At 37.2% G+C, this 27,047-nt stretch overlaps 1 protein-coding gene across 2 annotated transcripts in view; it reads right to left on the bottom strand.

Moving 5' to 3' along the window:
• Window positions 1-27,047, bottom strand: part of PTPRK (protein tyrosine phosphatase receptor type K) — a 553,262-nt gene that overhangs the window by 424,814 nt on the left and 101,401 nt on the right. The gene's annotated exons all lie outside the window — the stretch shown is intronic.

The raw sequence follows: 27,047 nt of genomic DNA, 5'->3' as shown, positions 1-27,047 counted from the left end.
GGGAAAGAGAAAAAATTGTCTTTTTTTCATAATGCAAGTTCAAAAAGGTGAAGTTAATATTTAAATCTTACCAAATTCCTTTCTTGAAAAGAACACTTTGAAAGAACATTTGAAATAGCAAATGAAACATATAAAGCTTTATAGGGTCTAAAAGTGTTTGAGGTCCGTGACACATTCTTCCATACTTTATTTAGATTACTTTCATACACACTTATGACTTACAAGGAGGGAAAAAACCAAAACGTAAAACTGATCAGATTAGCCTATAATCACTCTCACCACTTCCACTTTATTTAATAACTTTTTTTTTTTTTTTTTAAATAAATGGAGGTAGCCTTTCCCCTTTATATCAGTCATTTTTCCTGGGTTTTTTTCCAGGAGTAATTTTATGGCAGAAGTAGAATGATTACTTTTGCTTCTCAACCTACATATACAGGTACACAAAACTCAACATACTTAGTTTTATTCAGTTCATGAAAATAAGAACAGGCCTGTATGTCTAATCTTGAAAGAAAATGGATTAGAACTAATGAAAATTCAGCAGCGGGTTTAATGAGAAAAACCAATAACCTGTCTCCTTTCAAGTAAGTTATTTGTTTAGTTTCCATGGGGATCTTTATGAAGAAATTCAGTGAATTATCTGACCAAACAGCAAACTATGGAGTGGTAAACTTCTGGCCTATAAATTCGTCTCTGTAAACAAGGAATTCATTTTTTTAAACAAAAGTTTGGCAGCTTATATATAAAAATTGCATTCCTCCCATCAATGACAGAGATAAGCAAAGAAGGCAAGATCAGAGCTGTTCAGACGACATTACGGCCCTAATCGTTTTCAAAAGCAGAATATGTATTTGGGCATCCTTGACTCATTCTTATGACTACATCAATCCTTTAAAATAATCAAACTTAGCAGCTTGAAAGCTTAATAATGTCTTTTAAATATCCTAAAATAGCCTCTTTATAAATACTTTCATGGAAAATGATGTACGTCTTAATTTAAAATTAATCAATGAAAAAAAGGTTGCTAGGAAATGCATCTTCATATAGCAAGGGGAAAGTTTTTCTCAAAATATAATTTGCTATCACAAACCCAAAATGACTTACTGCTTTGTAACCCATGCCTTCAGGGCCCCCAATGCCCCATATAATAGTGTGAATGGTCTCTGTATATAAATTTAAACTACCAATGGAACCTACACTGGCTCATTTGGAAGACAAATGACCTTAACTGCTGCCCTTCATAGCCATTGCTAATTTTAGACTCCAGGATTCTGATTAGCTATAACCACTGGAAGTATCTGTACAAAAGAAGTGGGTCAACCCCTACTATTTGTTGTTGCACATCACTGCCAGATCAGTCAAGAGTTTTGGAAATAGTTACTGGTACACTTGACTTGATTGGTAAGAAAACTTTTAAAAGATGATTTTTTTTCTACTGCAGCTTATAGTAAATTCTAATCTAAGAGGTACCATATATCTATTTACAACACATAGGGCATATAAATAAATCTCTTATAAAACATTTTTTAATCTTTTTGTATTTTAAATTTCAAGGGTAAGTACTAATACTGTATACTGAATTAAATGACAGGAAATTTAAAAAAAAAAATGTTCCTGGCCTGATGAATGGCATAGTGACATAGACAGACATTTATATGTATAAATACTGTGTGTTATAAAGGATAATAACAGTATGACCAAGGTCACAAGGAACACAAATGACAAATGAACTGGCTACCTACACCAGGGGTGGTTAGAGAAGGCTTCATGTATTTAGGCCTATAAAGATGAGTAAAGATAATACTGGGCCAGAATGGAGATAGGACTAAAATGAGAGAAAAACAAGAGCAAAGGCATGCAACTCTAAAGAAACATGAGATTTGTGGGGATCCCAAATATCCTCAAAAATTTCTGTGTTATGAACATGAAAAGTATGTAGGGGACAAGGCAGAAATAAAACTAAATACGGAAGATTTTAAATATAAAATACTTAGATTTTATTCTGCAGTTGTATTGAAGACATCAAAAGATTTTATCCAGGAGTAGGGCAAAATTCAAACCATGCCAAAAATAATAGCAACAACAATAATAGTAATAACAACTCTAGTAGTCATGTAGAGTCTAAAGAGGAATGGAGGAAAATGGAGGTGGAGTGTTTGGTTCAACCTTACAATAGATAACACATAACAGATAACAGATAACACGAGATAATATATCTTGAGGTAATCCCATTATATACAATCCCTGTTTACCATTTAAAGCTCACTAGAAAGTCTTATAAACAAAGTCTTCTAACACATAGTCTTCTATACACATGTTCCTGAGTTCAAGACGTCTTCATATATAGCATTAAAATCTACTTGAATGAATTTAATGTTTCTCTGAGCTAGATGGCAGAACAAAAGGAGGCAAGATGTTCAAGAACTTAAGTTAGGTAGAGGGGATGAAAAAGAGGAAGGAAACAGCTTACATTTCAGTTGTTGTATTTGCCACCAGTAAGACTACAATGAGTATCTGCAAATCACGTCAGAGAAACAGCAATCACAAGTTCCTTGACCCTTGGAGGAAATTTGCTTCTGAAGAGCCATTTCAGAGACTGCTAATTCCTCCATACTAATCAATCAACTAAGGGACAGACCTATCACTGCAATGGTCTGCTTCCACTTATGGGGCTTTGCAAACTGTTTACCTGAAGATAAAAATCAAGCTAATTTGGATTTACCTGACTTTCTTTCCATTCCTAAGCTGCTCAATGAAAGGACTGGTACTAAGAAACATTAGTATTCCAATCCCAAAACGATATTGTCTAAACATCCAGCATTTAGACTCTTGAGTGTTTAAACAGATGGTGGTATGGGCGCCTGGGTGGCTCAGTTGGTTAGGCGACTGCCTTCGGCTCAGGTCATGATCCTGGAGTCCCTGGATCGAGTCCCACATCGGGCTCCCTGCTCAGCAGGGAGTCTGCTTCTCCCTCTGACCCTCTTCCCTCTCGTGCTCTCTATCTCTCATTCTCTCTCTCAAATAAATGAATAAAATCTTAAAAAATAAATAAATAAATAAAAATAAACAGATGGTGGTAGACTCTATGAGAGAGCATGGAATAGAAACCCTATCTGTGGAATCCTGAAAGAAAGAATACTATGGGCGCCTGGGTGGCTCAGAGGGTTAAAGCGTCTGCCTTCGGCTCAAGTCATGATCCCAGGGTCCTAGGATCGAGTCCCACAATCAGGCTCCCTGCTCAGTGCAGAGCCTGCTTCTCCCTTTCCCTCTGCCATTTCCTCTGCATGTGCTCTCCGGCTCTATCTCTCTGTCAAATGAGTAAATAAAATCTTAAAAAAAAAAAAAAAAAGAAAGAAAGAATACTAATCGCAAATCCTTTCTGACGTCAAAGTTTTCAATAAATAAAGTGTTGGGTTAATTTACAACAAAGTTAAATTGGAGAAAAATAAGTTTCAAAAAATTAAAAATAAATTAAATTTAAAAAATAAAATTTAAAAAAATTGGTGAAAAATACAAAGTCAGTGGGGCCCTGGACAGCTCTGAACATTTTGTAAAGGACATTCTTTTAAAAGATATTGTACTAGGGGTGCCGGGATGGCTCAGTCGGTTAACCGACTGACTCCTGACTTCAGTTCAGGTCATGATCTCAGGGTTCTGTGATTGAGCCCTGAGTCTGGCTTCTTGCCCAGTGGGGAATCTGCTTGAGGATTCTCTTTCCCAATTCCTCTGCCCCTCCCCCCACTGACGTATCCCCGCACGTGCACGCCAGCTCTCTCTTTTTCTCTCTCTCACAAATAAATCTTTAAAAAAAATTTTTTTTAATATTGTACTAGGATATTCCACATTCTCCCCTCCAGGGCACTTATGCAGTCTTAATTTCCTGACTGAATACAATAGCAAGAAACATACAGAATTTTCTTTTATGGTTCTTTACTATATACAAAGAACAAGCTTCATTTAGTTGAAAACACAGATTATTTTTCTTTGTATTTCCTTAAATAGTTTGGAATAACAAGGTTTTAAAAAGAGAAACTCTTGGACAAAATATTTTGGCAAATACAATATCCTTAGCACACCTGTTTATGATCTTCAAAAATGGACACATTAATCTTTTCCAATTGTGAATTAAGCTGTGATATACAAATTCACTCATGTAAATGATCATCAATTTTGCAATGATCTTTCTTCCATTAAGAACAAAAAGATTAACATGTTACATTAGGACACATGCAATACTGAATTAAACTAACTTTGAATAGATCATCTTTATCTATGCTAATCAGAAACCATAATATAAGTTTACTGGTATAATCCCCAAAACTCATTACAAAGAGGCCGATACATTTCACCAAAAAATTCAAAAGAACAAAAAAGGAATTTATTACTAAGTATCTTAAATGTAATTCTACCTATGATCTGAGTCAATATATTCTATTCCCAGAAAAACAGATTATTGGAAAAAGTGTAAAAATTTATGCTTTTATATAAGGTTCATATTTCTTCTCAAATCTACTGGGTTATCTTAATGGCTTTTTTCTTTGTTTTTCTTTTCAACTCTACAGTTCTAGGAATACTGAAGGTACGAAATAAGAATTAACAAAGCCATGATCAATGTTTAGGTAGTTTACATCTGCTCTAAAAATCAGCAACATTTTTTCTCAATTTAAGTACTGAAGTTCAAGTAAGAAAAAAAAATCCAAATAGATGCAAAGTACAAATGCCTTTGGGAGCATAAGTACGAGTCACTGGTCGTAATCCATTGCTCTGATTCAATACTAAAGAGGATCTACTGAAGAAAAATGAGAAGATTCATTTTGCTTAAAAGATAATCACTTCAGATCAAAAAAAAAAAAAAAAAGGCTTTTACCCTGCTAGTAACTAATCAGTATGTGAAAATATTATTTGAGCCTAGCTCCTTCATAAAGGAAAAGAACTTGAAACACATTTGTGGAAATCCAAACCCATCATTTATTGATAGATACAAATGATTCTTAAGGATGAGAGAAGAGCTCATTTCAAATACACCTATAAATTATCTAACTGTTCATCCCTAAAGTTCCGTTTCTGGTCAAGAATATACGTTTAATACATATAAGCCAACATTATTTAGCTAGTAAGACTTCTATTCAAACTGTCTTATGATTCAAAGCAAATGCTATACTCCATCTGACTAAGTAATCTTCCTTTAATAAGACTGAATTAGCCAGAATAGAATAATAAACCCAAATTCACTCCCCTCTATCTTTGCAGAAGCAGTATCAAAATATCCTAAACATCAATGGATAAAACTTAAGTAATTCCGGGGCACCTGGGTGGCTCAGTTGATTAAGCATCGGCCTTCGGCTATGGTTATGATCCCAGGGTCCTGGGATCAAGCCCCACATCAGGCTCCCCGCTCAGCAGGGAGCCTGCTTCTCCCTCTCTCTCTGCTGCTCCCCCTGCTTGTGCTCTCTCTCTAATAAGTAAATAAAATCTTAAAAAAAAAAAAAAAAACTTAAGCATTTCAAGGAACTGGCACACACCACCACTTACGTGGTAAAAGAGGGACTTTTCTAGACACAGCAAGAAGTAAAGGTTAAACATGTACATAGCTTTGCTATTTTACTTCTTTGAGCTTTAATCTCCATCCCAGTAAAATCAAGACAATAATAGCTACAGTACAGTTAGTTGTGTATTAATGATAATGCATGTAAAGCCCCTAACACTCAACAAGTTTTCTGTTAACAGTAGCCTTATTTTCTCAGGTCCCATTCTTGATAGTTTATTATCTATATATGCTATACAGATGCAAACCTATGCACATATCTAAGTACTAAAGCCTAAATGAGAAACTTACGATTTCCATATAATTTACCCAAAAAGTCTAAATTGTTCCCATAAAGGCAATATTACCATATTACCATCATTAGATATGCTTTCAGCTAGGAAATACCTTCCTTTAGATCAGGGATTTTACAAATTTTATCTGTAAAAAACAAGTTAATAAATATTTTTGGTTTTGCAGGCCATACCACTTCTTTTTATTTTTATTTTTTTTAAAGATTTTATTTATTTATTCAAGACAGAGATAGCATGAGCAGGGGGAGAGGGAGAGGAAGAAGCAGACTCCCCACTCAGCGGAGAGCCCAACACGGTGCAGAATCCCAGGGCCCTGAGAGCATGACCTGAGCCGAAGCCAGATGCTTAACCAACTGAACCACTCAAGTACACCCAGGCCATACCATTTCTGTCACAACTATATGTCATTGAAGCAAGAAAGCAGCCACAGAGAATACCCAACAAATGGATATGGCTGTATTCAAATTAAACTTCTATTTACAAAAATGGGTGACAAACTGGATTTGGCCCTTGGGCCATAGTTCAGTAACCCCTGGTTTAGATCACTCTGATCATAGGTATTCTTTTTTTTTTTTTTTTAAAGGTTTTTTATTTATTTATTTGAGCGAGAGAGACAGAGAGACAGGGAGAGAAACAGACAGCAACAGAGAGAGCACAAGCCGGAGGAGAGGGAGAAGCAGGCTTCCCACGGAGCAGGGAGCCCAACATGGGGCTTGATCCCAGGACCCTGAGATCATGACCTGAGCCGAAGGCAGATGCTTCATCAACTGAGCCACCCAGGTGCTCCAAGTACTCTTGAAAATTATAGGTAATATATGGTCTGGTTAAAAGCTTACAACCAAGGGTCTTTCGTTTCTGCACCACCTCCATAGGACTCAATTTTTTCCCCATATATCAAGACAAGTAGCAGTGGTCCACAGTCAGGAAACTGAACTGAATGAGTCTGAATGACAGAACCACATCTGAAACCAAATCAGATTATCTGGCTGGGCAAAGAGATTCAAGTCCGAAAGTGAGAATACGGAAATGCTAAAGAAACTCTCAAGGTCCTCTAGTCTGGGTTCCAAACTTTTAAGACTACAAAGGGAAATAAGTATATTTTATATCATGACTCAGTATGTACATGCATACATGCATGCAAATATTTATATACATAGTACATGTGACCAATCACATTCATTCAATCATTCACTATCTCATTCTATGGATCACTAATCCAGTGCTCTTTCTATAAATGAAATAAAAGGAAGAGTAGCTGTATGAATCAGGGGAGTAGATACGAAAAAAAAAGGGGCTGCCAATCCTTTGTCTCAAATACATGTGAGCACATGTCCACTGTGGAGGGGACCCAGAAGATAGGTGTGAGCAATCTAAGTTTCTATACCTAATTTCTAGGTCTCAAGTTGAAGTCCAAAAATAAGCCTCTGAGACATGGGCAGCCCTGGCAGTAGGTGACTTCATCCAACCTCATTATGGAGCTAATGGATGATTACATGCCAAACAGCCATAGAAATGATTTCACACATGAAAAGAGGTTTACTTAAATATAAAAGGACTATGTTAATGAAAGGCACCTCACAGAGAAAAAAATTAAAGTGGCCCTGTCACAGAGCAAGAAACTATCAGAGCCAAAATCCGAACCTGGGTATTGTGGGTTCTTTACTCTTCACCTCCCTACGTTAAACGGCTCCTCAAAATCAGGTGAGATTAGACATTTTTAGAATCATCCAGTACAGCTCCCTCCAATGGTCAAATCCTCCTGGTACTACTCAGCACAGAGCACTCTACCCATCCCACCCATATGATGATGTGGTAGTGCTCCATCATTTCAGAATAAAACATAGTAAACTTTAAACCATATCACATATCAAAGTCTCTCAGGCTTAATGCCACAGATAGGAGAGGGTCTTTATTGGATAGAGCTATAATAGCCTAGCTGATTAACTAGTAACTTTGACAAAGAATTTTATTCAAAGAGGGTGACTTAAGGCTGAGAATTTGTATGTTTGCAACATTATCCTATCATCCTTGCTTGACAACCTTTACTTTTCACCTCATCTCCCCCAAAACATGTATAAATAAGTAGCTTTTCTATCTTTGAAAACATTAAAATAAATTAAAAGCAATTTGTTCTGGCAATTTTTACAGCAGCCTTCACATTAATCCTAGTTTTAAAAACCAGGTGTTTTTCCCAAGATCATTAATGTATTTACACAAGTTTCTCTTCCTATTTTTTTTTAATTTTTTATTGTTATATTAATCACCATACATTACATCATTAGTTTTGGATGTAGTGTTCCATGATTCATTGTTTGTGCATAACCCCAGTGCTCCACTCTCTTCCTATTTTTTATCCTTTTATCTATTCCAGTAAAATCTCATCTTTTTTGCTTAGCATTAGATACACAATCTAGACAAGCCCACTGAACAAAGTAATGGAGAGTAAATGTACTGAAAAATAAAATTCCCAACTGAAGCCATATTTACATTTCGGTAAAATTGGAAAACCACCCAAGCTCACACTTAAACATTTCTTTGTTTTGTTTTGTTTCTCATGAAGGGATTGCTGTTGGGCTCTACTTCACTCATGTCAGGCACATCCTGGCTTATTTTCAGCCATTGCTCCTGACTCTCAGCTCAAACATGATGGGTAATAGGCCATTATTCATTTATGAAGGAAGTTCTGTGAAATGCTGAAGCCATGTAAAATGGAATTCCACAAACCACCCTCCTAGAGGAAAGGTAAAGAACTGCTTTAAGGCTTTGAATTTAAAGATTTACATCAGTTTGGCAAAGGAATCTTAAATATAATCAAGCACATTTTTAAGAAGGTCAACAATTCAGTTTTATGAGACTTTGAAATATACTTCAAGGAAATGATAATCAACTAATTTAGGCAAATAATTAAAATGCATCTCAAAAGTTAAAAAAATTTATTTCATTAATATGAAGCCCCTTTCTTATCAAAACGTTTCTAGACTACAGGCCAATGTTTGAATTTTCCATCGTTTTTATTTATTTATTTACTTACTTATTTATTTATTTGAGTGGGGGAAGGAGCACAGGGAGAGGGGCAAGCGGACTCTGCACTGAGCGTGAGCCCTATATAGAGCTCAATCTCACCACCCCGAGATCATGACCCCAAGATCATGACCTGAGCCAAAATCAAGTGTCAGATGCTTAACTGACTGAGCCACCCAGGCGCCCCAAGTTTTCCAGTTTCTAAAACACATTTTTAAAATTAAAAATTATGTTTCTTTCTGCCATTATCTTTATTTAGAAAAAGAAAGTTGAATATCATCATTCCAATCAGTATATACACTACTGATACTGGCTGTATTAACCAGTTCCTCGCATTCTAAGCATCATTTAGACAGTCAGTTTGGCATCCTGCCAGGTCCACAGCAAACCAGCCATTCGTACAAACCACAAGCAAATCATTCCGTTAATATTGAGTATGCCAGAAACCATATTGTCAGGAATCTCTGCCCCTTTCCTCATAAGGTAAGCATTCTGGGCTTTAACCAAAATTCTGGTACGAATTCTACTACAATCTTTAAAAGCATCAACTTCTGACCAAACCAGTGCCTCAGCCTGAGTCACAATAACTTCCTCTTCTCAGGGTTCCTTTCTCAGCAGAGTGCACATCGCCACAAAAACTAAAGATTTCTAAAGAAGCAAAAAACACAGCTGAGTTACTCACAGACATTAAGTGACACGTTAAGTCAATGGCCATTCTGACCTAATGGAGAGAGTCTTTTTCTTTTTTTTTTAAGATTTTGTCTATTCATTTGAGACGGAGAGGGAGGAGCAGACTCCTCCCTGAGCAGGGAGCCCGATGCAGGGCTCGTTCCCAGGATCCCAGGATCATGACCTCAGTCATAGGCAGATGCTGAATCAACTGAGCCACCCAAGTGCCCCAGTGGAGAGAGTCTTAATTGGGAAAATATTGAGTAAGGTTTTACACAGGGCCTCACCAAGATTCAGGCCTGCCTGTACCTTCATTTTCTCATCTCTATACCAACAGTAACAACAACAACAACAACAAATTTGGCTTCACTTTCCCATCTCTACTTCCACCTACTACATACGAATGCTGTGCCAATTAATTTGAAAAATCTCTCCACAATATCCTGTGGAATTAAAGCTAAGTGCTACACACATCTAAGGTATCATTAAGTTAGAATTTTAGTTAGCAAAACATCTAGGTGAAATCTTTATTCTTGTTTTATACTTACATGAAATTTTTATAGTAATACAACCAATAATTTGGAGGATTAGAAGGGGGAAGATGAGCTTACAACAATATCCCATCATTCGTGGGCTTTTGTGAAAAGATAAAGCAGCTCCATGATAGCAAATTCAGCTGTATGTCAGAAATTCATGCTACCCCTGACTCTCCCCCCCAGTAGAACTCCTAAAATATAAACTACCACAATCCAACTACTCTTATATAACAAAAATATTTTAAAGATGTTGACTCTGCCTATGTTAGAATTTCAAATGAAATTCAAAAATATTAAAAAGTGCTTCAGTGCAGAAAAGAGGTCGGGGCCTGGAAGAATAATTTAATACAGATAAGAAAGTTAACTTTCTTTTGTTGCAAACTCCATGCAGATCAGGGGCTCATGGTACCCATGAACAGTAGGTATAGTATCTACAGACTTGTAATAGCCTTGTCTCATCATGTTTAGATTGGCTGAAGTTTTATATCTCATGTATTTAACATTCTTATTTTAATTTTCCTTCCAGTTCTTCCTCTAAAACATAATGTCTGACTTTAAATCTATCCAACTGTACAGTTTACTGATTAAAGGCAAACGTATTTCTTCAAAATGAAACATAAAAACCTGGAAATATCTAATTTCCAATATGAGGGGGTAAGAAGCTGGCAAATAAGATTTGAATAAGAGATTAAAAGCAGTAGCACGTGACAACAGCATGTGAAGTCTGGGATCTGCTGTGCAGTAGGACAGCCTTCCTGTCTCACTTCTCACCTCAAGCCAGAGCTCGTATTCTGGAATTTTCAACTCTCCAAAAACAAATAAAATAAAAGGCATTATTATAACATAGAGCTGACAAGACCATCCTAGTAAATAATTAGTAAAAACAAATTGCCCCTAATTAATGTCCCAATAAATTTAAGCAAAGCCTGCCATGGTCACTATTCAAATTCAAGTAAAGGCAAATTACAATAGAAGTGAGCATTTTTTTGGCCACAGCATTTGCAAAATATCGAAGGATTGATAATATCTGGTATTGATAGGACATGGGGTAACAACAGGAAGGCAAAGGGCACTTTCTTGGGGGGAGGGGCAATTTGGTTTTATTTATCAAAGTTGTTAATCACTTGCTTTTTAAACCAGCAATTATACTTCTAGAAATTTACCCTACATCAATGTTCACATATGTGCAGTCCTGAGTCCTACAAATACAACCCAGGACTACCAACTCCCCTCCCCTCCCCGAAAACCAAGAACCAATAACTATGGGCTTCTCAATGACACCCAAAGACAACAACACTACCTCCAAACCTGAAGGGCACTTCCAGCAATAGTACTTGCAAATAAAATCCCAAACCTGGGGCTAATGAACACTAGTAAGGTATTATAATAATTCACACAGGGAACCTAAATGTTCAACATTATCAACCGGCAAAGATAAAACAAAAGCAAACTTTAACAAGCAATACAGTATTTAGCAATTATCTGGCAAATGTTGAGACAATTAAAATATCCTAAGATATTATAGAGGCAAAGAAATGTTGACTCAAGTGTCATAGGAGATCAGTGATATAAAAGTATCCCCCCCCAGCTACCAATTTTCACCTGGCTATTTAAGCACATTGGGAAAAACAAACACAGGGAAACTACTTTTGAGAAGTAACATTTTATGATAAACCATTCAAGATAAGATTGATTACAGCAATAGCATTTTAAGGCAACCAAAAATAAAATTATCTAAAAGAATGGCTTTGAGTATAACTTCCTAGTATTTTCCTGACATCTAATAACATAACTTAGCTCTTTTTCACTTATCACTTCAGCAACTTCAGGCCTCATCTGAAAGTACAACCAGAATGCAAAACAGATTAGGTTATAACAGAGAGCTAAACATGTCAAAAGCATTTCTGATGCTACTTTATCTGCAAAGGATAAGTTTATAACTTTGTCAGAGAATGCATTTATGTACACATTTCCACATGAAATGCTTGGACCATGATTGGGACTATCTAGCTACTACTCATAACTTTATTTAATTCAAAAATTCTCTAATAATCTACTAATCTAATAAAATAAATAGCAGAGTAATCTGATAAAATAAAAATCCATTCCTAGAAATAGCATTTTCACTTTGTGAAATACAGTAACAATCAACTAGAGAAATCACATGACACATTTATTAGGGGAAATAGAAAAATATCCTCAACTTCAAGTACCTTCCTAAGTCCTCTTATCTCTCAATTTCATGTTTACTTTTAGTCTACAATTGGGATGTTAACATAACTTTTACTCAGATCAATATGATGGATGAAGGAAGTAGGGCTGGAGGAACTAGGGCATGAAAATCATGGTATAGAGAGCAACAATCAGCTGATATTCCTGGTAGTTGTATTTGACTAAGATCCTTTCAGGAGATACTCTATAGAGTAGGTAGTATCAGAAAGAAGGACTGCTTCTTCTGGCATATAGGTGACAGAGACCTGGAGCAATGAAAGCATCTCTTGGGGAAGGAACAGAATGGTAGGGGGCTGGGCTAAAGACTACAAGATTAAAGAGTCCTAGGGTTTGGAAGGTGGCGGTCAGAGACCACTGAGGTGAGGCCTCAATGGACAGAAGAGTGGAGTTTGTGACCTACTCAATCTAAATGGCAAAGCCATAATCCAGGTAAAATTGGCAGACCACTCATGATACCATGAACTGTGTGAAGTTAAGAATTTTAAGAACTCCCTGTATATACACAGCAGGTTTTCAGATAAGAGGCATTCAGATTCTTGCTCAACAGGTTTTAACCTCCAACCTGGTAAAGACTGCCCACATCTAAAAGGAAATGTGTGAGGTCAGGAGCCTTCTTCCTGCTGTGACCAGATGAACAAGCAAGTATCCCTCCCACGAAAGGAGAATCACACACACTTAAAGGATTCTACAGTCCACCTCTACCCCTCCCCTTAGTAATCCATAAAAGCAATTGGCTATGTTCCATATTAGGATTTGTTTTTCATGTATTTGAGATGTCTTGTAAGAACAGACAAAAGGACTTCTTTTTGCTGTGGAAATACTGGCAATAACATGGTCATGTGTTCAAGAAAAATTATTTCTACCAAAACATCAAAAGGCATTAAAAGTTAGTGACTGGTCATGTGGCCCCACAACAAGCTGCAGCAATGTCTACAAAATACAGTCTTGAACTAGGGTATCTGTGATTTCTTTAAGACCGCAAAAGCTCAATGAGTGAAAGGCTATCAAATCTGACTCAGTGGCATTAATTACACCTCCAAGGGTGAAGTGAGAATTGCGTGGGTCAAAGAATAAAATTTTATAGGACTATAAAACACTGGTCTAGAAGTCGCAAGGGAAGGGAACGGCAGGGTAAGTAACTGAAGGCAGGAGAGTTGACTTCCTGCACAATCACTAACTTGGCTGAGCCTTTAGTGGTAAAACTTTCTTCCCCGCCTTAAATTTACAATCACAGCAACAACCACAGCCTCCAAAGAAAATCAAAAGAACGCACTCCTCTTCTTAAACATTTAAGATACAATGTAAATCTCTCCAAGGATCCAGGGTGCCAGGCATATCACACCTTTTCCAAATCTCAACGTTACCAAAGTCAGATCTAAACTAGTCAACATTATTGCATACATTATACACCAGAACATACAAATACGTGTTTTCATTCAGAGAAGGGAAAAGGAGATTTTTTTAAGTTTCCACTCCTAAAGTGAAAGCAGTTGTATTTCAACTGTAGGATCAAATCTATTCTTTACATATGGACAGCTATATAAGTAACAGCAAATTACAATATGCATCATTTGGTATGCAGTTTTGCAATTACAGTCTTTAGATGCACTGGAATTCACAAACAAGACTCAGGATTTATGAATCTCAAAGGGGATTAATGAAAATATCTGGTCAGAATACAAAGTATAACAACAACAGTTATTATTAACATACAAAAAATATTTAACACAGTTCACAGCATACTATACTAAACATCAGTATTTTTTTAATTTAAACATCACATATATGTTCACCAACCAGAGATAACCAGTGGTAACACTTTGGTGTGCATTTCTTACTAGGCTTTCCAACATTGTATTTTCTTACTGCTTATTGAGAATATTAAGGTAAGCCACTCACTTTTTTTTTTTTAACTTGGCGTACCCAACCATTTTGCAAATGCTCTCAATCTAATAATGTTACTAGTTGATGTTACTGGGACTTCTAAGTATAAACTCCTAATGTCTAAGTAATGCTAAGTTCGTTCTCCTTTCGTATTATTTTTTAAATCCACAGGAATCTCTAAACCAGTATTAGTAATGGTGACATTGAACATATACTAATTTATTAACGTTCCTCCTATCAGCTGGAGGGTGACCTTTTCAGGAGGTCAGTATCTCTTTCCACTCCTCTGCGGTGCTACTTCTGATCAGGGCGGGTATTCTTCAGGCACCAGGCAGGAGCAGCGACAAAAGCTGTGGCAGTGTCAGAGGTGGGAAGAGAAATTGCGTCACGACAGCAGAGGAGAAAACGACAACAACCACAGCAGCTAATGCCGACCCAACGACCACCATGTACCAGGCACGTCTCCGAGAACTTCATGCAAAGTAATTCACCTAATCCTTGCACCAAAACCTAAAAAGGCGGCACTACTATTACATCCATTTTATAGATGAAGAACCTAAGGTAAGCTTAGTTTACCTGAGCTTAAGTGATTTGTTCAAGTCACACTGACTGCTTGTAAGGCACCAACCCAGGATCCAAATCCCAGGAAAGTGGACATTCCTGAACTTCCCTTCAGATGGATGGAAGGAAGCACTTCAAAGGGAAGAACAGCATCAAACTCGAGGAGAAAGCCAACAAGCAAGCCACGTTTGACCAAATCAAAAACGCACACTGGACAAGCAGCCACAAACTGTAGGTCAGATACAACCACATCCTATAAATACTGGATGTTTCTGCACAAACTATGGCAAATTACAAGAATTCCCTTAGGAAAAGCAGATTTCATGCTCCAAACACTGCCATGTAGTCGAGTAATGGCTTCTTCTTGGCTCAAGCCAGTGATTTTTAAATAAGCAATTGGCACTGGCCCTCTTCCACTCCCCTGTCCCTGTCCCTTCTCTTCGAGAGGAGGCGGCCTAGTCTCATTTCAGCAGCTGTGACTCAGCTGTCCACTCTACAAGTCTGCACCAGGAATGTGGAAGTCCTTTCCGAGATGCCATTTACAGGCAAGAAATTGTTGGGAGAGCAAGGATACGTGCCTCTTTCAATTCGCATCTCCTTTGTGAAATATTTTTAACCCAGTTTACTTCAGCATCTACAACCCCAACATTTCTTCAGTAGTAGAGTGCATTTAATTTACTAGAACTAGCTATTTGAAAACGGTGACTCTATTTAAGCCCGCCTACCTATTGCTAAAATAGGGCAAGGCAGTGACATTCTAACCTGACTCCTCACAAGAGTTCAAAGCACTCCCATCAAGAAAGAGAAACACAATAATATCAAGGGTATCTGCCAAGTGTCCTTCTGCATGGAGTGCTGCTCACACAGTGTATAAAAAGAACATTCATTTGTCCCTTACCTCAAGGAAGTCCACCTTAGTTTTGTTTGTTTGTTTGTTTTTAGGAAAAGGCCGGGCTCTGTTTGTTCTAAATGTTCATTTATTTAAAAGTGAAGTTACTTGAAAATGTGAAGAGTTGCAAAAGATCCTCAAGCCCATTCACTACGATTCTCCACCCAGTACAGGAATGTCCTCTAGTGTCTCAGGACAGATGGCCTCTCGGCATCTGCTTGGATATTTTCACACCCTTTATGGTAAGGCAGGACCTCTGTGGTATCAATGGTATTCCCCCATGATGGCTTTGAAATCACTTGACCACTGGGACTGCAATGGCATGACATTTATGAAAAATTTCATCTTTTCAAAAGCTACACCCTATGCTGTGGAATACAACCATTAGACTTCAGAACTGGAAAGGACTCTAGGGATCATTTAAGCACAGGTCACTTCTTGTTTAATCTAGACCACAGTCTGGTTCAGTGACGTAAGAGTCTACAGGCACACGTGGGTGAAGCTTAACCTGTAACGTTCACTGCACAAGGATCACCGTCCCATCTGAGCCAACCTCTCAAAGCAAAGCTTCATTTCTGTTGACTTCTTACTCAAACTGAAATCCATTTGTAACTTTTCTCTTTCCATCCTATGTAACTGACCTTAAAAACCCCGATCAAAAAAACCCACAAAGGGACTAATAAAACTTAATAGGTCACTATAGGCAACAGAAACTATAGTATAAACTATAGTACTGAGATTCTAGTGTCCCATGGTCAGAACTTGGATCAGCCTTTAAGACGGACAGGAGAGAGAAAGAAATTCTATGTGATATTCCCCAGACCCTAAAGCACAAGCCTATTCATACTAAATATATTTGTAATAGTAAGTAAAATAAATGCTCACAGGAAAGGCCACATTTTCTTCAACTTCTAGTGTGTTAAGTGTCAGGACTAAAAGGGACATCCAGATTTTATCCCAATCAGCTCCTTACCTTCAAGGTAGAAAAGCTTCCAGTTACCCTCAGGACTTCCCTAAGGTTAGCTGACTTTCCCAGACTCAGTCAATGAAGAAAGAGAGATTCTACCCCAGGGCCCCTCTCTCCTCAATTGCACCCTACCCTACAATGTTTATGATTCAGCTTGCCTCCATAGCCAATTTAATTTTTTTTTTATTTTTTTGTGAGTGTGCACAAACGAAATTTCCTCAGAGTGGGAGATTTCTTAAAGATAGCAGATACTGTATGACATTCACCTAATTTTTTAAAAAAATAAATCAAGTGGACAAGAAGTTGGATTGCTTTGCCTCTATCACTTTCAAAACCTCATCTTCTGAGGGAGATTAGTTCTTTCATTGCTCTGTCCAGTTGCTCTGATGTAATAAAGCCATTTCTAAGCTTTTCTAAATGTGGTTTAGAACTTGAGAAACCAAACACTTCAAGAAAAGATCAAATTTTTTTAGAAGAAAGAAACCTAAGTATTTTTTGTAAATCACACATTATGTGTCAGACAGCGTAGGTGGTCCTTTCACTGAATATTTATAATCATTTCACTTAACTGTATATTATTGAATTTAATATTTACAAATGTTAAATTCTATCATTTTCATTTAATATGAATATTTAATTCCATTTAATATTTACAAATATAGTAAGTGAAACTGCTCTCATTTTAAGTTCAGAAAACTCAAGAGGCAGAACAATTCATTGATTTGGCTCAGGACACATAGCTATTAATTGGTAAATTGAAACGTGTATCTGTCTGATTCCAAAGCTTGTGTACTTTTCAGTCCACCTGAAAAACAAAAGGAACTGGGGTCCTGATGACATGCAGCAGAATGAGGAAATGGCAGGGACTCTTCAAAAGCGCACAGTCTAGATTAGGTAAATGGTCCTAAATCCTGTAATCTCAGTTTTTCTCTGATAAAATTTCTTTAATTTCTGCTCACTTGCTCACATGATTCAAGGGTCAACACAACCTGGCTGAGCTATTCTCTGCAGGTCACCTTCCAAACCTCCTTCCCAGCAACCTCAGAATCCTCCGATGCCAAGGCTGCTATGTGAAAAATAAAAAGGAAAAGAGACTTTTCTTTAAGAAATAATTGTATTTATTCTTAAGAAAAATCTGGATGAGGCAACATAAAAAAAACTTGTCCTTAATGTTCAAGGCCACAAGACAATTGTCACAATTAAAGGAAGCTTTTCCTTTTAAAGAACAATGGTTTATTAATTTAATAAGCACAAAAGAACTGGATTCAGATTTCAGTCGTGAAAAAGATGCCGTTTGAGACCATATACTGAGAAGAAAAAAAAATTTTTTTCACAAATCACTCTCATCCACCAGTTTGGCAAAGATGACTCTTAAGCATAATTTCCATTTGTCAAGTCCCCTTCTCTTCTGAAAAGAACAGACTTGAGCTAAGGAGCGGTATCTGAAACCAAGAGGCCACAGATGAGCTTTGCAGAAGAAAATGCCATGAAAAAAGGACCTTAATCCAATAATTGTTACAATTACATTAAGTCCCCATCTATAAAAGGCTCTTAGTGTTTATTTGCTCAATCACAGTAGCCTGTGTGAATATAGCAAGATCCATGGCACAGAGGAAGGTTTTAATAAAAACTGTTGCAAATAATTGAAAATATAAGATGAAAAACTTCTTCTATATGATTAAAAAAAAATTTGGTTGTATTAAATTTGTGATGGTTAGGATTAAATACTTGGGGCTAATAATAGTGACATCAGAGCTCAATGAATCTAGTTACCAGTAAAGAATTCAATTCAATAAGCATTTATTGAAGTACCTGTAATACTGGTACTATACTAGATATTGCGAATAACAGACAAAATGTGCCTGACATAAAGGGGACTACAGATATATAAGTAAATAATTATAATATGAAAAATATACATCACATGTATAGCAATAGGATGATAAATGATTAATAAACACTATACTCAAGTAGGGGGTCGAGAAAGACTTCTCAGTAACGGACATATTGAACTAAGTTCTGAAGGAAGAATGAAGACCAAAGAAAACAGTACAAAAACAGGGATGACCAAAATTGGATTAACTTTGTTTTGTGGCAGTACTAGGTTCAAAAGAGGAATGCTAAGACAAGATCTGGAGAGTTATACAATACTCAGTAACAACTGGCATTGTATGTCATGCCAAGGATCATGGACTTACCTTTATAAGTAAGGGACACAAGTGAAATTTGTTTTAAAAAGACCACACTGGCAAGAGTATAATGAACAGGTTGTAGAGAGCCCCACATAAGAGAGAAAGACAAGGTTTAAAGAAGTGAATGCAATAGTCTGGGTGAGAGTTGGTTAACAGTAACCAAGGTTTAAAACCAGATCTACTATTAGTATAGTGGTAAAGAGATGTTTCCTTTTTTGCAAATGTTGGGGGAAATCACATAGGGGTTCTTGGGTGGCTCAGTTGGTTCCAGTGTCCTACTCTTGATTTCAGCTCAGGTCATGAACTCAGGGTCGTGAAATCGAGTCCTGTTGTCAGGCTCTGCGATGGGCATGGAGCCTGCTTGAGATTCTTTCTCCCCCTCCCCCCTCTAAAAAGAAAAAAGAAAATCATGTAAAACTATAAATTGATAAGAATTGTTTTTTTTTTAATTAAAATCAGTTTACAAATTCAGTATGTCTTGGCTTTCTTTTAGAATTAAAATCAGAGGAGAAGGCACTGATACACAAACACATACATATGCACGCACACATACATGCATACAGATAAAAGAGGAATAGGTCAGAAAATTAGCAGTTATTTCTTTCAGACTACAGGGCCTAAAAACTTCTTTATATCTTCCAAATTCCTCATTATTAATTGTTTTTCTTAAAATAAAAATGTTATTTATGCTTTCCGCCTTCTAAACAATGGGGGAAAGGACATTGTAAAGCAAATGAGAATTTCCTATCATTCAGCAGATATTTACTAAGTAAAGGCAAATCATATAGAAGCAGAAAATATTATCTAAGACTCATATCTTCCCTTTTTTTAATACTACTCTGTCATGCAAAGAAAAAATAATTACTTTTTTTTTCCCTTGGGTTAATGTTTACATTTGCAGAATATGAACTAGTTAGGCTTAACAAACGGTCCGGGATTAAGGATATGTGGTATGTGTAAGGGGTAAAAGAGCCTAGGAATTAAAACAGTAAGACAAGATGAGCCATTATGGTAATCCATAGGAAAAAAACCAGAAAGTTAACTCTAACTTCAAAATTGCTCTATGGATAACATAATTCTCCTTGAACTATACATAATGATAGGCCATTAAATATCAGCACCTCCAATGAGAAGTTTATATACTATTTATACATAGAAAAAAATATAATGGTTAATAACACAAATCCAAAAACCAATAATGTTACAATGGAAAGCATGGGAGTCATTTGATAATACTAACAGGCACACTTCACCTTAACACAAGAAAACTAATTTGTTGGCATATCATTAGAGGTTCTTTTTTTTTTTTTAAGATTTTTTTTTTTTTGACAGAGAGAGACACAGCGAGAGAGGGAACACAAGCGGGGGGAGAGGGAGACAGAGAAGCAGGCTCCCTGCAGAGCCGGGAGCCCGATGCGGGGCTCGATCCTGGGACGCCGGGATCATGACCTGAGCCAAAGGCAGACAGACGCTTAACGGCTGAGCCACCCAGGCGCCCCTTCATTAGAGGTTCTTTCTGAATCTATCATATTATAAATCACTCCAATTTCACTAGCAAATATTTAATACTCAGGTAATAATGCTGAGCCTTCCATCTTGATTTGCTTAATAACAAGAAAAATTTCTTTGATCACAGCACTATTTTTGTCAGTCTCTCTTCCTTAATTTTTTCACTCCAAATAATACTGCCATGAATTGAGGGTCCACTTTTCTTCCCTGAGGAAAAAACAGCATTCCACAGTGAATCTCATTCACCTGATGTGGATGAGAAAAAAACAAAAAGAATATGGTTCTTTTCATCTCTAATTCCCAGAGACATTCTCAGCAACTCTGCTCCCACCCTTCACAGTCTGGGTTAATGGAATGCACTACTTCCTACCCACACCCACGAGAAGAAAGGGAAAGTAAAAATGGTTCAGCTGCAAGTGGGTGTGTTTGTTTATTAATTAAGATCTTTTTTTAGAATATATATATACAAAGGATAGATGCTAATATTTCATTAGATACTGTATCTGCTCACCAAAAAGTTAATGCATGTTACCAAGAGTACATTTTATGAATTCTATTTATCATAAAGTCATGATCATTTAAAATCCATTAGGTACCATTTTCTTAACATAGTCATAGTTCCTTTAAACTCTTCCTCCACAAAATTCCAAATACCCCAAACAAAATTTTTCCTTTAGGAAAAAAATGTGGTTTGAACCAGAGACCATAGTCCTTATTAAAACACTTTTTGGATATCCTAAAGCATGCACTGTAAGCAAAGGCCTATGCCGCTACACCTTGCAAAGGTGTCCTTGGGGATCAGCCTGTCTCTTTCCCAGCCTGTACCAGAACACTACTAAAAGGAAGCAACAAGGAACTAACCTCGGCATATCAAAATTCTGCCAACGTTTAAATGCTGCATAGAGTGTCTAACTTTTTAATGAAACCACCTTCTTGCCTACACCATTCTCTTTCCCTATGCCCATTTCTAATGTCTCCCTCTGCTCACTCTAATGATTCCCTCTAGCTCTGTAAAGCACTGTCACCAATCCACACCATTCCCTCAATACACTCCATCAATTACATAAAGGCTCTGCCCTTTTTCCTTTCTGAAATTCTTATCAAAACTTTGTGAAGAAATCTTGAAATGTCTACAAATACCCAGGATCCAATAATCCCAAATAAAGTATAAATGGTAGTACCAGGGTTCTTTTTGATCTTACTACATGAAGTTCAGAAAACATTTGGGGGGTAAAAAACATTTGGGGACTGGGGGTCATTATTTGTAACATGAGACCCATTCTGTTCAATCTGTGTATTACAGATCAATGAAGGAGGATAATGGAGGCTGAGAGGACTAGATGTGACCTTTAGTTAGTTGACTCTTTCAAATAATGAAAAGTGAAAAAACAGAGAACTAAAATTCAATGGGAAATCAACCTGAGAACCTGATGAAGACTTCAATTGCCAGTAAGATTGCTGCCTTGGACGCCCCTCACTGCCCTGGCTAAGACCAATTCTGGGGTGGAAAGGATCACTCACTGTTTGTGTTCCGCCCCCCAAAAAAGCTGTTAAGCAAAAATAATGAGGAAAACATCTGTTCCTCCAAAGCCTTCCCTCCAGAAAAGAAAGCCCCAAGCGCTCCAAAAGCTATTTCTGTCCTTCCCAAGATCAACCTTTTACTCTTGTGGAAACTCAGAAGGTGAGTCTAGTTAGATATATAGCAAATGAATAATCATGCAAACATTGAACATGCATTAGATTGACTCTGTTGTGAGTTTATGCCATTACATTTCCAAACTTTAGTTCATGTGTACTTAGTCCACCTTGCACATGGCTTAAAATATGGCTGCCTGTTCTCCCTAAAAAAGGAAAGGGAATGCTGTCATCAGTTATAAAGTTTACAGAGAAAAAAAAAAAAAAAGAGTCAACCTAAACAACTATAACAAATTGAAAGAAAAATATATAAATTGTTTCAGTGAGGTTGAAATTCTGGGAATAGTCTTATTCTGACACAGAGTGAAATTAATCATTTAATATAAACACAAATCTCTAAACTGATTTGCAAAATTATGCCTGAAAGTCTTCCTAGTAAAAAGCTAAAGCTAAAAGGGGTATATTTTCCCTTCTTTGATCTGTGAATCAACTGTTGTTTTAAATCAATAAATGTTTAATTACCACCTACTAAATCCAAGACTCTACACTAGATACACAGAACATGCTTTGACGAATGAGACCTTGTTGATGTTCTCAGAGAGTGCAGAGCTCCATGGAGAAGCCTGGGCAAGGATACAAAACACAACCACACAGAGCGATCTGTGGCAATTACAATAGAAAGCACGAGCAAAATTATGTAAGTGCTCAGAAGAAAGCAGGGATGCAATTCTACATTTGCCACTTACGGTCGAGAAGATTTTATGGAAATGGCAGCATTAAGACTAAGCCATAAACATTTTTGCCAATGACAGCTGAAGGAGAACATTCAAATTGTGGGAACAACATAGGACAGGAAGCCACAGGGTGTTGGGGAACCATGCACTGTGTAGCTTATATCTGAGTCAGAAAAACAGTGGTAAAGATAGAAATCAGATGGATGCTCTTAGTATAATCATCTTCAACTCTGGGGCAAAATGACAAAATCCAGTTTTGGTATTTGGAAGAGACTTTCTACGCCCAGGTGAGATACCCTCACTTCCTACCTCAGTGGCCCGTCTGTGTCTCTCAAACTTCATCACTTTTCCTACATCATTTGCTGGTTGCCTGTATACAATACAGTCATTCATTTTCAGATTCTTTAAAATCAATATTTATCAAGCCTGGCAGGTTTAGTGTTCCTACAATCATTTTTAAACAAAAGTTTACTGTATCTTTCATACATGAACTGGTAGAGAAAACCATTAAAATAGGTAACCTTTTCAAAAATGATAAAGTAACAAAGTTTGGGGTGGAAAACAATCTCACCAATGAATAAAACTGGAAAATTTAATTTTTGAATCTATGAACTTGGAAAGTTAGAGCAAAAAGGGGAATGAAAGCAGAAGAGGGGAACTAGCTGTCAGAAACATCTCCTAAGTATTTTTTTTCATTGGTGATTGTGTCAGAATACATTAGTCGGTCTTTGATCCAAAAATGTGGAAATAAGAGTGGGAAATAAGAAATTATTGTGTGGTTGGGTGTTTTCCTTTCCTTCTTTTTTAATCTAACAGAAATACTATTCTGATAAAGATTTGAAACTTGCTGAATAATAAGAACAGTATTTTTTACAAAGCATTCAAGACTATCTTCACAAGCATTCACCCTTCCAGAGTTACAATCCATTTCACGAAGGAGAGACTCAGTAACTATACAAGAAAGCACCTCTCTGCTTCCCATCTCACACAATAAACTCAAAATGAATTGCTAAATAGTAGAATTAGTCAGTAAGGTTGTTGTTCTTCAGCTGGGATCACAAAGATCTGCATACAAAAAGCAGAGTTAGAGGCTGATTATAATGGCAGAACTATCATCACATAATATTTCTTCAAACTCCACAGTAAATCTGAGAAGCTAAAATTCTGTTCTTAAAATCCTTCTGGTATAAAAGGGGGTCTGGGTTTGGTTACCGTTCTGGCAGGCTTGTAAGAACACCTTACTCTTATAAACTAACAATTCACAATTCATGAGGCTAGATCCATTCAAACAAACAAACAAAAAAAAAACCCCCCACACACATTGCTAAGCAACATACAAAGGCTTACCCACCTCTGAGCCCAGGCCAGCAACCAGGAGCCAACAGAGCTGCTTTGTACTTCTACTCAGGGTTGCTTCAGCCTACAACTCTTTTTTTATGTTGTAGATTTTCTAAGTGTGTTGATAAAATGTTATGTTTAATTTTTCATGATGCAAAATTTTTCCCCATGCACATGTTTTAATCTGTTATTTAAGCTATGAATTCAATGTTGCACTTCTCATGTGTGTGCAATCATGTGTATGTGTACAGATGATTTTACTACCTTATAATCACTCTATACTAAAAATCCACTCTTTTCCACTCCCCTGCAACAAATATAACTATCTGTGAACTGAAGTACCAGAAAAATTTCTTATCCTCACTCTGAAAAACAAACATGTGCCACTATGAAAATTCATCCAGATACAAGTACTGACAATTTATTCAGAAAATTGCAAACTAAGTAACATATGCAAGTCATTATTTTTACGGCAGCCACACGTGAGATTTGCGCCCAGCGCTATTTATCTATAGGTGGTGAGATTTGCGCCCAGCCGCTATCTATCTCTAGGTGGTTCTACTGCATCCTCACCCCTAATCAACATGCTTATTCGGGTTGCTGCACCGCCTGGTCCACAGACCTTGTTCCCTTACCACAGTGAATTGGCACAAGGGTGGGACCAAACCGAACACAACAGGATTCTCTGCCTGGAATTTGGGACCCAATTAGGACTCACTCCGCTGACAAAAGCTACAATCTAAAATCTGGGAACTCTCAATGATCGTACTATTGTATGAGAAAGGGTGAGAAAAAGGGTGTACCTCAAAGAAAGAAAACTGAAGCCAACACACAAAGAGAAATAGAGAAGTAAAATGAAGATGCGCCCTGAGGGGTTCCGTGTCCCGGTTCTACTCATTCCAGAGGTCAGACTGCAAGCCGGACCGCCCGTGGCTTGCTGTTTATTATTCAGCTCATCCCTGGACTGCATTAGATTCCCATGTAGTTTTCTCATATATTCCTTTTCCCCTCCAAACAGTCAGATCTTTGTCTATAATCAAAAGATCTTAATACATTGGTCCCATTCGTTATAGCATGGGAGAATGCTTTCTTCTCCCAAAGAACTCAAAATAAAAGTATCACAGATGTCTTTTAAAAAATAAACTGAGCATTGCTGCTCTTTAGAAATGTTGAAAAACAGAAGTTAAGAGGTTGAAGGGACTTCACATAATAACCTAGGCCATCAGTGGTATGCGTACTGTGCTAAAATAAAAATTTTCAAAATTACTCTTCTTTGTTCCCTAATCTTTGTGGTTCAAACTCAACCCTAGCACACAGTCATCTTAAGACAGGTTCAGCTCTCTCTGCCAATTAAAAACCCTTTGATGAGTCAAGTTGGGTGTGGTCTTTCCCGAGCACCTAAGATCAAATTAAAACGTCTGGCTGGAAAACTTTGGCAAGTCCAGCTTTTCTGATTTAAAAAGCGGAAACTATTTGTGAATTCTTTCCCCCTCCTTCCCTCCTGCCCTCCACCAGTCACCAGTTGGTCTGTCTGTCTGTCTCTCTCTCTCAATGCAGGATCTGGCCATTGGTTAGTATTAACAGCTGTAAACAACAATGAATAAAAACTACTTTCAGACTCTTCTCATGACCTGGGAAGATTATCAACCTAAAATTTAAAACTAGGAAAAAGAAGAGCTGAACATTTTATGAAGTGACTAAACTAACAAACCATTATGGACAGGCTCTGAGACTTTTATTTTTTAATAGTTTTGTTTCATTAAAGCAGCAGGGACAGGGGAGTAAGAGAAGAAAAAAAATATGATCATGAGTTTCATGACATTAACTTTTATTCAGGTATAAAGAGTCAAATAATATATTTCAGAGCAACTGAAGAATTATATACCGAATAAACCTTTTGCCTTTTCATAATAATCTGCTGGATCAATATTTCTGGATAGGAGGGAGCTAGTGTTTTCTAATAAATACTTCCTGAGTTTTGTAGACCTATAGGAATAGAATGCATGGGAAGGAACACATAAATTTCAATTCATTTGAATCTTTAAGAAAAAAAAAACAGACTAAATTATTTAAAAGAACCACAGCAAATAAAATGTTATGATACAACAGGAGTGTAAAGAGCTACTGAAGAGAAAGAATGGCAGCCACTGAAAAAGCATTTTTAGGCAGGAAGTTTAGTCCTGCTCATCTTGCCAAGTTAATATCTGGAAGACTGAGGGTAAGGTCCGTATCTTTCAACAAAGCAGCATTTTGCCTAACATCACAGTATTCACAGTTGGACAAAATAGAACTAGGTAAATAAATAAGTGCAAGTGCAGAAGGATTCCCTCCCTCGTACTGACAGCTTTAAAAAGCCCACGGCAAAGTCATGAGGGAATCCTAGTCCTAATGCCTTGGTCACTCATTTTCTCTGAAACACAGCACATTTCCTTTGGTCCCAGTGACGACAGGAGGACACTCTTCCAGTGTCCCTTCTCTTTCAAAAAGGAGTGGCCAACATCATACCGTTATAAACTAAACCCCAAGCTACTCTCTGGCAAATGCATTCCTTTATCTTGAGAGCACCCTTGACAACAATGGTATTTTCACAAATCTCACTTTATGTGCCACTCAGAAAGGCACCGGCAACTAAACAATGACTAACTGCTAAGATACTTCCTGATTTCAAAGATGGTAAAATGGAGGGTGGAGGAGCCTTTCAGAATCAAAAAGCCACTCTATAGACTCTCTCATATTTGCCACAGTCCAGCGACATCAAAGAACTGCTGGCTCTTCTTCCAGAAGATCCTTTACTTCCAAACCAGCCCAGGTGAGACCAACATCACCTCATACCTAGTTTGCTGAAAAAGACATATTCCTGAACGCCCCTCCATGCATCTCTTCCCAGTCTCCAATTCATCCCATTTCATACACAGTCCTCAGATGAACTCTCCTGAAGGGTACACCAGACCATGGCTCACCCACATCAGAAATCTTTACTCTGAGGTTCAAACCTTCCACCACCTTCCCCTAACCTACCTTCACGGACCAACATTTCCCAAT

The sequence above is a fragment of the Eumetopias jubatus genome, unplaced genomic scaffold (assembly GCF_037043125.1).
Source record: "Eumetopias jubatus isolate StellerSeaLion01/CBP00866 unplaced genomic scaffold, mEumJub1_p1.0 scaffold_6, whole genome shotgun sequence".
Taxonomy (NCBI): domain Eukaryota; kingdom Metazoa; phylum Chordata; class Mammalia; order Carnivora; family Otariidae; genus Eumetopias; species Eumetopias jubatus.
Note: the sequence above shows the minus strand (reverse complement) of the source record. Positions and strands in the feature narration are given on the sequence as shown.